Genomic DNA, 9,727 nt, shown 5'->3' on the forward strand with positions numbered 1-9,727 from the left:
CATTAGAAAAAAGCTGCCAAATAAAGAAAAACTAGAACATAAATACATTAGAAAAAATATTAGCATACCTATAAATGGTATAAAAAAAGCTAAAATAAAATAAAAAAAGCAGTCATGTCTCACTGAATGTGAATTTACATATCTAACGCTACAGAAATGATCCTGTTACACAGGTATTCCTAATCATAACTGGATGGTGTTTTTCACATTTAATAATGGAGACTTTCAACTTTAAAGTCAACTTTTCAATATCTAAATACAATGAAATAAAACAAACAAAAACCCAAAATACTTAATAATCCCAGACTGTATATAGCATGGTCATGTCACTGTGACATGGATAGAAAAGTGATATACAAGTACCTGTTTCTATTTTGCGCGCTTAAAGCTGTTTTACTCCAAACCTCCTTCACACACACATTTATAAATGTGCTTATTTCTGTATGTAAACACGTTTAACCTAACATTCACACTCTAATAGATGTATCAGGCAGTGTTGCCAACTTAGCGCCTCGGGAGTGAGAACGCTCTGTATATTTAGCGAGTTTTCAGACCCCCTTAGCGACTTTTTTTCTAAAAAGCGACTAGCGACAAATCTGGCGACTTTTTCTGGTATTATTGGAGACTTGTTTATGACGAGTTTTTGACGTGAAAACACGTATCGCTCTTACTCTCAACAGGCAGCGATGCTGCTTTGGCCACTTCACCCGTGCCAAAGCGCTCCCAGGCGGAGGATAGTCCTCCCCCAACTGCTATCAGGGCAAGAGACGTTCACACCTGTGCGTCCAAACTGCAAATGAATCGCGCATGAGCGAAGCCGCTGCTCCCGCACTGACTGTAACGCAGTCAGTTCTTCTTTTACCGTTATGCTGTTTTGTGGATCACAAGGTTTTAGAACTACTTATAAACACACTCTCACACACAAAGTAACTCCACCAGAGTGCCTATTTCGGGTCACTTTTGCCGGTCCAGGCCCGGGTAAAGGAGCAGGGTTGGAATTGTGACATTAAAAAACAATAATTGCCAAAAGAAATTTAATTTGTAGTTCTAAATAAACTCTAAATGCATTTAGGACGTTTTTTACTCACTTTATGTCTCTTCCACGATGTTATTTCTCTCGTCCAACAACGTTTATTCTATTCTGTACAGTTGTGTACTGTATTTATTCTTATTGTATTCTAATTTTTTGCCTCATAACTTTTGCACTGTCCACTTCCTGCTGTGACAAAACAAATTTCCCACGTGTGGGACTAATAAAGGTTATCTTATCTTATCTTATCTTATCTTAGGTTACAATTAAATTAGCATGACCAATTATGCAAATTAGGCGATGACATCATTTGGCGACTTCTAGCGACTTTTAGGACAACCAATAGCGATTTTCCTTACTGAGGAGTTGGCAACACTGGTATCAGGGGCAGTCCAGAGTTCAGAATCTTGCCCAAGGATGCTTCAACATACAGACTAGAGGAGGTAGGGATCAAACTGCCAACCTTCTAATTAGTCGACAACCTGGTCTTCCTCTTGAGCCACAGCCACCCCTAAATTTGTAAACGTGTCACGATTTTACGTGTCATCCTTGCACATGGACCATGCTAATCTTCTCTGTACTATTTCCAGTTTAGTGTATGCACTTGGCAAAGCAAGCACATCCACTGCTTACTTAAAACCCACCTTGGCCCATCTTGGTGTTTTGACACTAGATGTGAGTGAGCAATGGCTCTAAAAAAGCAAGGACCACTGCACACTCACTCACAAGCTAGCAAATAATGAGTCTGATGGGGAACATAATTTGCAAAATTTCATGTAATCTCTTCAACTTTAAGTAACTGAACCCAAAAACTTTTATATACAGTCTATGAGGTGAGTGCATAGCCATTGGATAGGATACAGTAACCAATAACTGTAAGAGTCAGGGCTAGTGTTACGAATTATGGCTTCACACTCTGATTACACCCTGTTTAACAGAGGCACATAATCACATTACATTTTTCAGTAATGTAGTACTATATTACCTAGGATTACCTTACTTTGGTAATCAGATTACAATTACTAAACAAAGAAATATCTACTTTCATGAGGTCTTTGGCTAACTGCATTTTGGCCAAAGAGGAAAAAAAAGAAATCAAATGTCCTTTTTTAATGCATGATTGTGCAACAATTGCTTGAACACAGTTCATATGGTTCGCGACGCTGGAAGAGTGGTTACATTACTGTAAATTTATTGAATTAAAGCACAAGACTCACTGACAGCAAAGTGCAAACTCCATCCAGGCCAGAAACAACTATCCGCTGCTGTGAACATAACAGCGAATCTCTCCAAGAACGTTCAAAGGCAAGACGCTAAACCCAAGCCAGCAGCAAGAGACCCCCAGACACAGAGTGATGCTGAAGCTGACTGCGTGCCAACTACATACAAGGGCCAAAGCTTGTCAGCAGTTAACTAAAGCAGAGATGAGCTAGCTTGTAGCCTCACAGAGAGAATGTGCTCATCTTCTACAGTAAAACTGCTGCTGCCACAACATTTTTCTCTGTCCTGACTGGCTTTCATCAACTTTTCCATTGGCTTGGTGGTAAGAATTGAATACTGCGTCCTGTGGATGTCCTTCTTATTAAGATAAATATTTGTGCTGTTATTGCTAACTGTCAATTACATGACACTCTCAGACAATGTTGTACTATAACAAGCAGTGTAACAAATAACTTTCTACAACATTTCCAGAACATGTTTCGATGCATTTCTACAGAAGGAATAAATAAGCAAGTATCCCATTACTTTTTAAAAAGTAACACTGCTCTGGACTAGCTACAACATGTTACGCAGGAGTCATGAACTGCATGATGATGGTGCTGTCTGCAAGATCTTTTGGAAAATGCACATGATCACCTTTACATACACATCCAATAATGACCACTTATTCTTATTTTTATAGCAGTTATTGTTACATCCATTTGTCAAACACTGATTCAATTCCAGCACCTTTCAAAAGGTGACACTTCCATTCAATTGTACTAAATTTCCACTGCATTATACGTCACCCTATGCATCTCTTAACGTCCCACCTGGGGCGTATAAACCTATTGTGCTGGAAATTCTAAATCCTATTCTCAACGAGATATCCTCTTTGATTTCAGGTGAGATATATACAGGTGCTTCTCTTTCTCACGCTGTTCTGTAATGCAATCGCTCCCAGCTGAAACTCACTCAGCCTTTCTGTAAGCCCAAAGAGACTGAGCCCGCTCCCCAAACAAGCCATTTGCCTAAGCTGCCTGTCAGTCGGATGCATTTGTTTGCACTGAGAATTTAACTCCACAGGCAAGGAGGATGCTAATTGTTTTGACTTGGAGGGGTTCCCTCAGGTGTGTTTGTTGGGAGAAGTGGGGGGGGGCAAGGGACCTGTATGAATACACTAGCATTCCTTTAGTTTACATAGACCAAGGCAGGGAAACACTGGTGCACCTTTTACTCTTGAATGCCAAACAGCAGTTGTGGCTTCGTGGGGTTAGCATCCTGCAGAGTCTTTCTTGGCTCGCTCTAATGTCAGTAATTATACTACCAGCATGAACGTTGTGCCATTAACAAAACAGAGGTGGAGATAGGGAGGAAATGTCAGCAGTAATCTGAGTATGGGCCTACCTCACATACGACATAACAATATGAATCAGTGGGACCTGGGGAAAACTGCAAATTTACAAGTGCATTAAAGTAACAAGTGACTTGTGCATCAAAGTGGAGTTTTAGTGTACTAAATTTAACATCAACTTCCCCTATAGAGCTTCACTCTATAGGGGCTTTTCAATTAAAACACTGCTTTGACAAATGGTACACTCTTTACCCAGCTCTTCTGAAAAGGCCCCAAATTGCAGCAACCAGGAAACTTTAAAGCATAATATGGACAAGAGACAAAAAAGAAAGGAAAAAAAGCACAAAAAAGGCATCTGTGACATAACATCAAAAGGGCTATTTTCCTATATTTTAGAGGGGCTGAAACCACTGCCTGCTTTGGTCAGCAGCCATTGGAGTGGTCAGCGTGGAGAATTCAGTGTGCTCCATCATTCTGATGGCTGTGTCCAATCGTATTATGCCAGAGCAGCAGGTAGCCCGGGCTGCCGGGGTCGTAGCTCTGATGGCCTCACCCCATTGGTCCAGGGACTCCGGCCAAGGTTCACGGGTCAGGGCCTTGTCCGGACACAGGCTTGGCTCCTGGCCAATGGTTCGAGCCGGTCAGTTGCGGGGAGCAGGACTGGTCAGGCAAATGATTTATAGACGTGGTGGATGAACAAAATGCTAAGAGGCTGCGCTTGAATCGGGCCTCAGTTTTTCTTAAACTTTCTCTAAAGGCACAATATGTTCATGTTTTCACAACATAACTGCTTGACTCGAACCTCCTGACTCCAGCTGCCAGCTTTTCATCGTTTTTTTTTAATACATTGAATTTCACAAATCAGATGCCATTAAGTTATTTTTCCTTTTGCTTTGCACGTTTCCCCTGAAACCTCCTGCTAATAAACAAAACCTGGGTTAGCTCACATCTTAGAAATGCGGTTTCTAAACTGATGCCCAATGACGAAGATGAGCTTGATCTGCCATCTTGTCGCAAACTGTTTATCGCTTGCCAACCTATTTAAGTGATTCCATCAAACCAGGACACTTTAGAAATAAGTTTAGAGTCTCGCAAGTTTTTTGGTCATGGAAGGCAGGCAAGCTCTGATTGCCTCGAGGGTTTTTTGTTCTTATTGGGGTATTGTTAACAGATGGACTTCATACCCACTCGTCCAAATCAAAGATGGCGTTTGTTTTTCATGTTGGATGAATCTAGGATTGCACAGGCAATCCAAACAAAGCCTTTTTAAATCATCTCACAAATCAAGAGGACTTTGTGCTTTCCAGGGTTTGCTGATGACTCATTTTAGCCTCAGACTACGTAAGAGCTTAATTGAGAAGGTTGTTAAGAAAAAAAAGATGTAAAAGTTAGAAATGATTAGCACAAGCAGCTACACTAGCTTCTTATATCACAGAAAGTAAACATTTGGCATTGGCACCATAAAACTTCAAGGGAAACAGCTGGCTGGCCTATTCTGCCAATAATATAAACCGTGGAATGAACAAACTACGTAACTCTATATGGGCCTTAAAGACAAACTATTGGGCGACATTTCCCACATTCAAAGAGTCATAAACCATCCCGTGACTGGAGGAATGGCCCAGCATGTGGTTTATTTTTGGGGGACACACTTAAAGGTCGGGCTGTAATCCACAGGAGTCCGTGAACATATTCTCTAGGCAGAATTACCAGCTGCCATTTGAACGTGGGTGGACAGTTTGTCTCCGCTGGCCTGAGGAGCGGAGGCCTTCGGCCCTGAAACCTTGCTGCCCTTTCAGCTAATTGTTTGTGGGTTGCTTTTAAATTTATTGACAGTCTTGGTGATATACTGCTTCTATTGTGTCTTCGGCCTATTGTGAAGCGCATTAACTATGGCTCCTGCTTCCCTGCCCTTGTGCTCCGGGCTGACCAGGGGCCAGAGAGCAGTGTGATGCCCAGCGGGAGTGCCCTCTCTGTGGGCAGGAGAGAAGACCTTTACAGGTGCCTCAGTTCTTCTCTTAGCAACGGCCTGCTGCTCAAAATTTGTTGTTCTCCTGTGGGTGTCTTTCTAAAAGTGTCAGCTGTAGGACCCCTGACGGGAGATTTGTTGATATGATAACTCGATTACTCTCCAGAATGGATGACATGGTGGCAGCGAACTCCCAGGGAGGTGCTGACTCCTCTCCTTAACCTCTCCTCAGGGGACCAGCATTTTGAACAAACCAAGCATGTTGCTCCCAAAAGCTCTTGCTGATCCGCCGATGATTAGTCTTCCAGACGCAGTTCAGTAACCAAGCAAAGAATCACGATCCTTTTAATAATTTAAGTGTAGACGGTATAAGACTAGAAAACTTCAGACAAAAGAGAACTCACTAATTAAGAGCACTGAATGCGAAAGTTGCTTATTAAGTGGACTTATTCAAGCTGGTCCTCTCTCTTGCACCTTATTTTCCTAATTGGCCAGGTGCCATCTCCCAATTAAGTTGAAAATTGGTTGACGAATGCCCTAAATTGGCACCAGATATCAGCGTAGAGCTTAAGGAGGAGTTAAAGATAAACTTTTGGACTCTGTAAATTGGTAATTAATTTCAATCCTTCAAAGCATGGCTATTTTGGTTGGTAGGGAGGGATGTGGATGGAATCCCAGGTACTCAGACTGGGATTATCCATTAAGACTCTAAGGACGCACTAATGTGCTATCAACACCGCTCCACTTCCAGAATAATCTCAGCTCTCCGGTGTCAGGCCGGGGTGTATTATAAAGTTCTTTTTTTTCACCTATCGGTTAAGTTGAAGACTGAAGGTGGATTTAAATCAAAAGAGCTGTTCTCCCTCGATGAGGCTGGTAAGAGCTCATCGCGGGAGGGAGCTCTCTGGCATATCTGCCCAGGTGTTACTGGGTCAATCAGTAACCACTAGAGAGTTAATTACAGATAAAGTGTATGATAATGGTAAGACTTCACTCCACTCGCACATTCCAACACACCCAACTTGTGCACAAAGTGTTTGCTGACAGGTTGGCAGACATTAAAACACTATATTCCACCTTATTCTTTGTTTATCGCCAGAAATTACAGAAGAAAGCCACACACAGTTTTGTCTTTATGTTTATCTCACAACAGGCACGGCTAACAACACGACTGAACACACAGACACACACACTTACCTCCTCCAGGCAGCGGTTCAGACAGGATGTAGCACATGTGTATCATATTAGACAAGCCTTCCCAAACAGCAGGCTCTTAGCTGATATTAGATCTACATCTGGCCCTCTCTCTGACTCTCTATGCTGCTGCCTAGCCTCCGGTTCTCTCACACTGATATTTCACACATCCCAGCTCCAGTCACAGGTGGGAATGCTTTTGCAGAGACCGCCAACGATAGAGCCATGTTTCAGGTTTGACCTAGTGCAGAGGTTAACTTATCCATATTAGAGAGGAGCTAGAGCTCCAGCTCTGAGTGACTGATACCTGCGCCTATGGGAAAAATCACAGATACATACAATGCAGTTAAACTAAGATGATGTTGGGTTACTTTGTGTAAATATGAGAATCTCAGATGCCAAAGTGATATTTCACAGGTGAGACTGAAATACCAGACATTGGTTGAACAACAGACTGTATCGTTGAGTATCCAAAGGAAAAAACAAAGAACCGAGCAACTGATTTACTAATTCCCATCTAGGCAATAAAACATCTATAAACATGTTGCCTCCTCTAAAGAGGAGCCTGGAAATCAGCATCTGGGTGATGCACTCAGTCCTCCACTAATTAAAAACTTCTGCTTGTGGAGATAGTGGCTGGCTCACGGAGACAAAAAAGACACGGTATTGATTTCTTTTCTTATTTTTTTTTGACTGTGACCCAGGCTCTGAACAGAGCTGAACATCAGACAATGGCTGGATATTTATGTGTTGTTGTTCTTATCGGGGGTCACACATGTAGGGGAGGTGGGAAAGAGTGCTTTGACGAAGCCGATCAAGATGTGAAATTCAACAAAACAAAAATAGAGATTGATTCATGCAGCTTGTTCCATCAAGTTAAATCTGCAAAATGTCTTTTAACTTCAGAAGATAAACTCCGGATACAGACAAATTCATTTGTTCCTTTAGGGAGTGGGCTCAAAATCCTTAGAGTAGCCGAAGCTGGACAATCACAGTTCAAAAGCGAAAACGGCAAAGAGGAACAATGTGGAAACGTATATATAATCTCTGCATTTAGGCTGAGCTTCCACACAGACTGGAGCCCTCAAAAACCTGCTGCTCGGCCTCTCAGCTGAGATCTGATGCATTCGGCGGATCACAATTTCTTTTCACACAAGGATGAAAAGGACTCTCGGCACCCTCCTACCTCTCACGAAAGCATTTGCTGTCATTTTCACACAAACACACACCACACTTCAAACTGTCGTGTTGTGAGTGACGCAAAGACGAGTGTCATCCTGAAACATGATATGACCGGAATATTGTTTCCTTTAATATATACATGAAAAGAGCTGCGTTAACCTTACATCTGAAATCCACAGATCACACAAGGTCAAAACAAAGCTACTAACGACACATACGACCATCTAATTACTGGGTCTCCAAAGCGATTAAAGTTAAAACCCATTATGACATGGGAATTACGAAATATCTGCAGCTGCAACAGAACGGCAACATCTGTGACTCATTTAAAAGAATTTATGCTATTGACAGATTTACATGCTGACAAAGAGGCAAACGTAGAGCATACGCAAGCATGAATACATATGCAGTTTATGCAAAAGTTTGTGCGCTGCCTCCCATAATTTTCATACTTTGCTAAATCTTGGAAGGAAAAGACGTAAATTCAATTTCTGCTGTCAGCAGACTTTAGTGAGAGAAGGGTATTCCTTAACATTTTTTTAAAAGTTTAAAAATTAACTTTAACATGTGCAAAAGTTTCTGCAGTTGCAAAGCTGCCGATTCGTATTAGCTCATTCCGCCCTAATAGTCTTGTTACTTACCTACATAATCATCAGGGATGATTAATTTTCTGACTCTTGAAGAGGAACACTCAAAACCACGGACTCCTCCAGGCAACTGAGAACCTGAAAAAGATGCTAAGTGATGCCTGCAGAGGGAAAAGACTATAAAAGTATATAAAAAAAAGACATTACAGCATTTCTTGCTTGTAATTTTCTACTGCCTGAAATACGAAATGGCAGTTAAGGGAAAAGTAAGTCAAGAAAAGATCTGCAGACCGGAATATTTTCAGGTAAAATTGCACATCTGTCAGACAGAAAGGCAATAAAAATCCAATATACCTATTCTTATGACAAAATGGGAAACAAAATCCTAAAATGAATGCCAGTTATGTTTATTACACTTATAGGGAAATTATTGCAGTAAAATGCAATTAGAAGATAATGAAAGTATCACCTGCTAACTGTTTTTACCTAAATGAAAATTTGATGCATTAGTAGTTAAAACATAGCCTACAGACTGCACGGGCCGCCCTCATCTGGCTCTCTGTGTCCTTGCCATCTCTGTCTCTCTAATTCTGAGAGGTCTGGCAGCTGAGACTTTCCTTCAGCGCACTTTCCAATTTTTCTAGAACCAAATTTTCTTTCCACACTCAGATCAACCAACGCCTCCAGCTAGCTTTATATTGCCATTAACTTAACAATCCACTCAACAAAGAAAGAAAGAGCAGATGTTCTTTAAAAAAAAAAGATGTTCTTTAAAAAGTCTTTCAATAACTCTCACCGATGACTTTCTGGTCACAAGCTTACAATTTTTCTTATAACAGGATCGACATTAGAAAGTCTCTTTTTTAAATTGTTGTTTTTGTTTAAATTACCCTCTGGCCTTTTCTAATATGCACGCAGCACATGTTACGACATCAGTCATAATTCATTCAGAAAGCACAATTTGAATAATAAAGCTGTTGTTCTGAATAGGTGACAAATTCACACTATTTACTGAGTTTTCTAGACACAAACAGTCTAGCAGTAAATGTCATGCATGACTTTATCACCTTTCTTCGTGCAGCAGGGAGTGAGTATTTTAGCAAGAACTACACCAGCGTCAGCACCGATGAGTATACGAGACCTGTTTAACCTGATGTCATCAGCAGGCGCAAGAGACCGGCGAAGTTTTCCTTTTCAGAAACTGCTCAGCT

The 9,727-nt window shown here is 41.3% G+C and overlaps 1 non-coding gene across 1 annotated transcript; it reads right to left on the reverse strand.

Annotated features, from left to right (window-relative positions):
* Positions 1–1,542: 1,542 nt before the first annotated feature.
* Positions 1,543–1,650, reverse strand: LOC146692963 (U6 spliceosomal RNA). Its single transcript, XR_014915451.1, has one exon. It is a non-coding gene; the product is annotated as a U6 spliceosomal RNA (small nuclear RNA).
* Positions 1,651–9,727: the final 8,077 nt, after the last annotated feature.

This window comes from Copadichromis virginalis, linkage group LG15 (genome assembly GCF_057382275.1).
Source record: "Copadichromis virginalis isolate Kocher_CV1m ecotype Utaka linkage group LG15, C_Virginalis_male_GT1.1, whole genome shotgun sequence".
Taxonomy (NCBI): Eukaryota; Metazoa; Chordata; class Actinopteri; order Cichliformes; family Cichlidae; genus Copadichromis; species Copadichromis virginalis.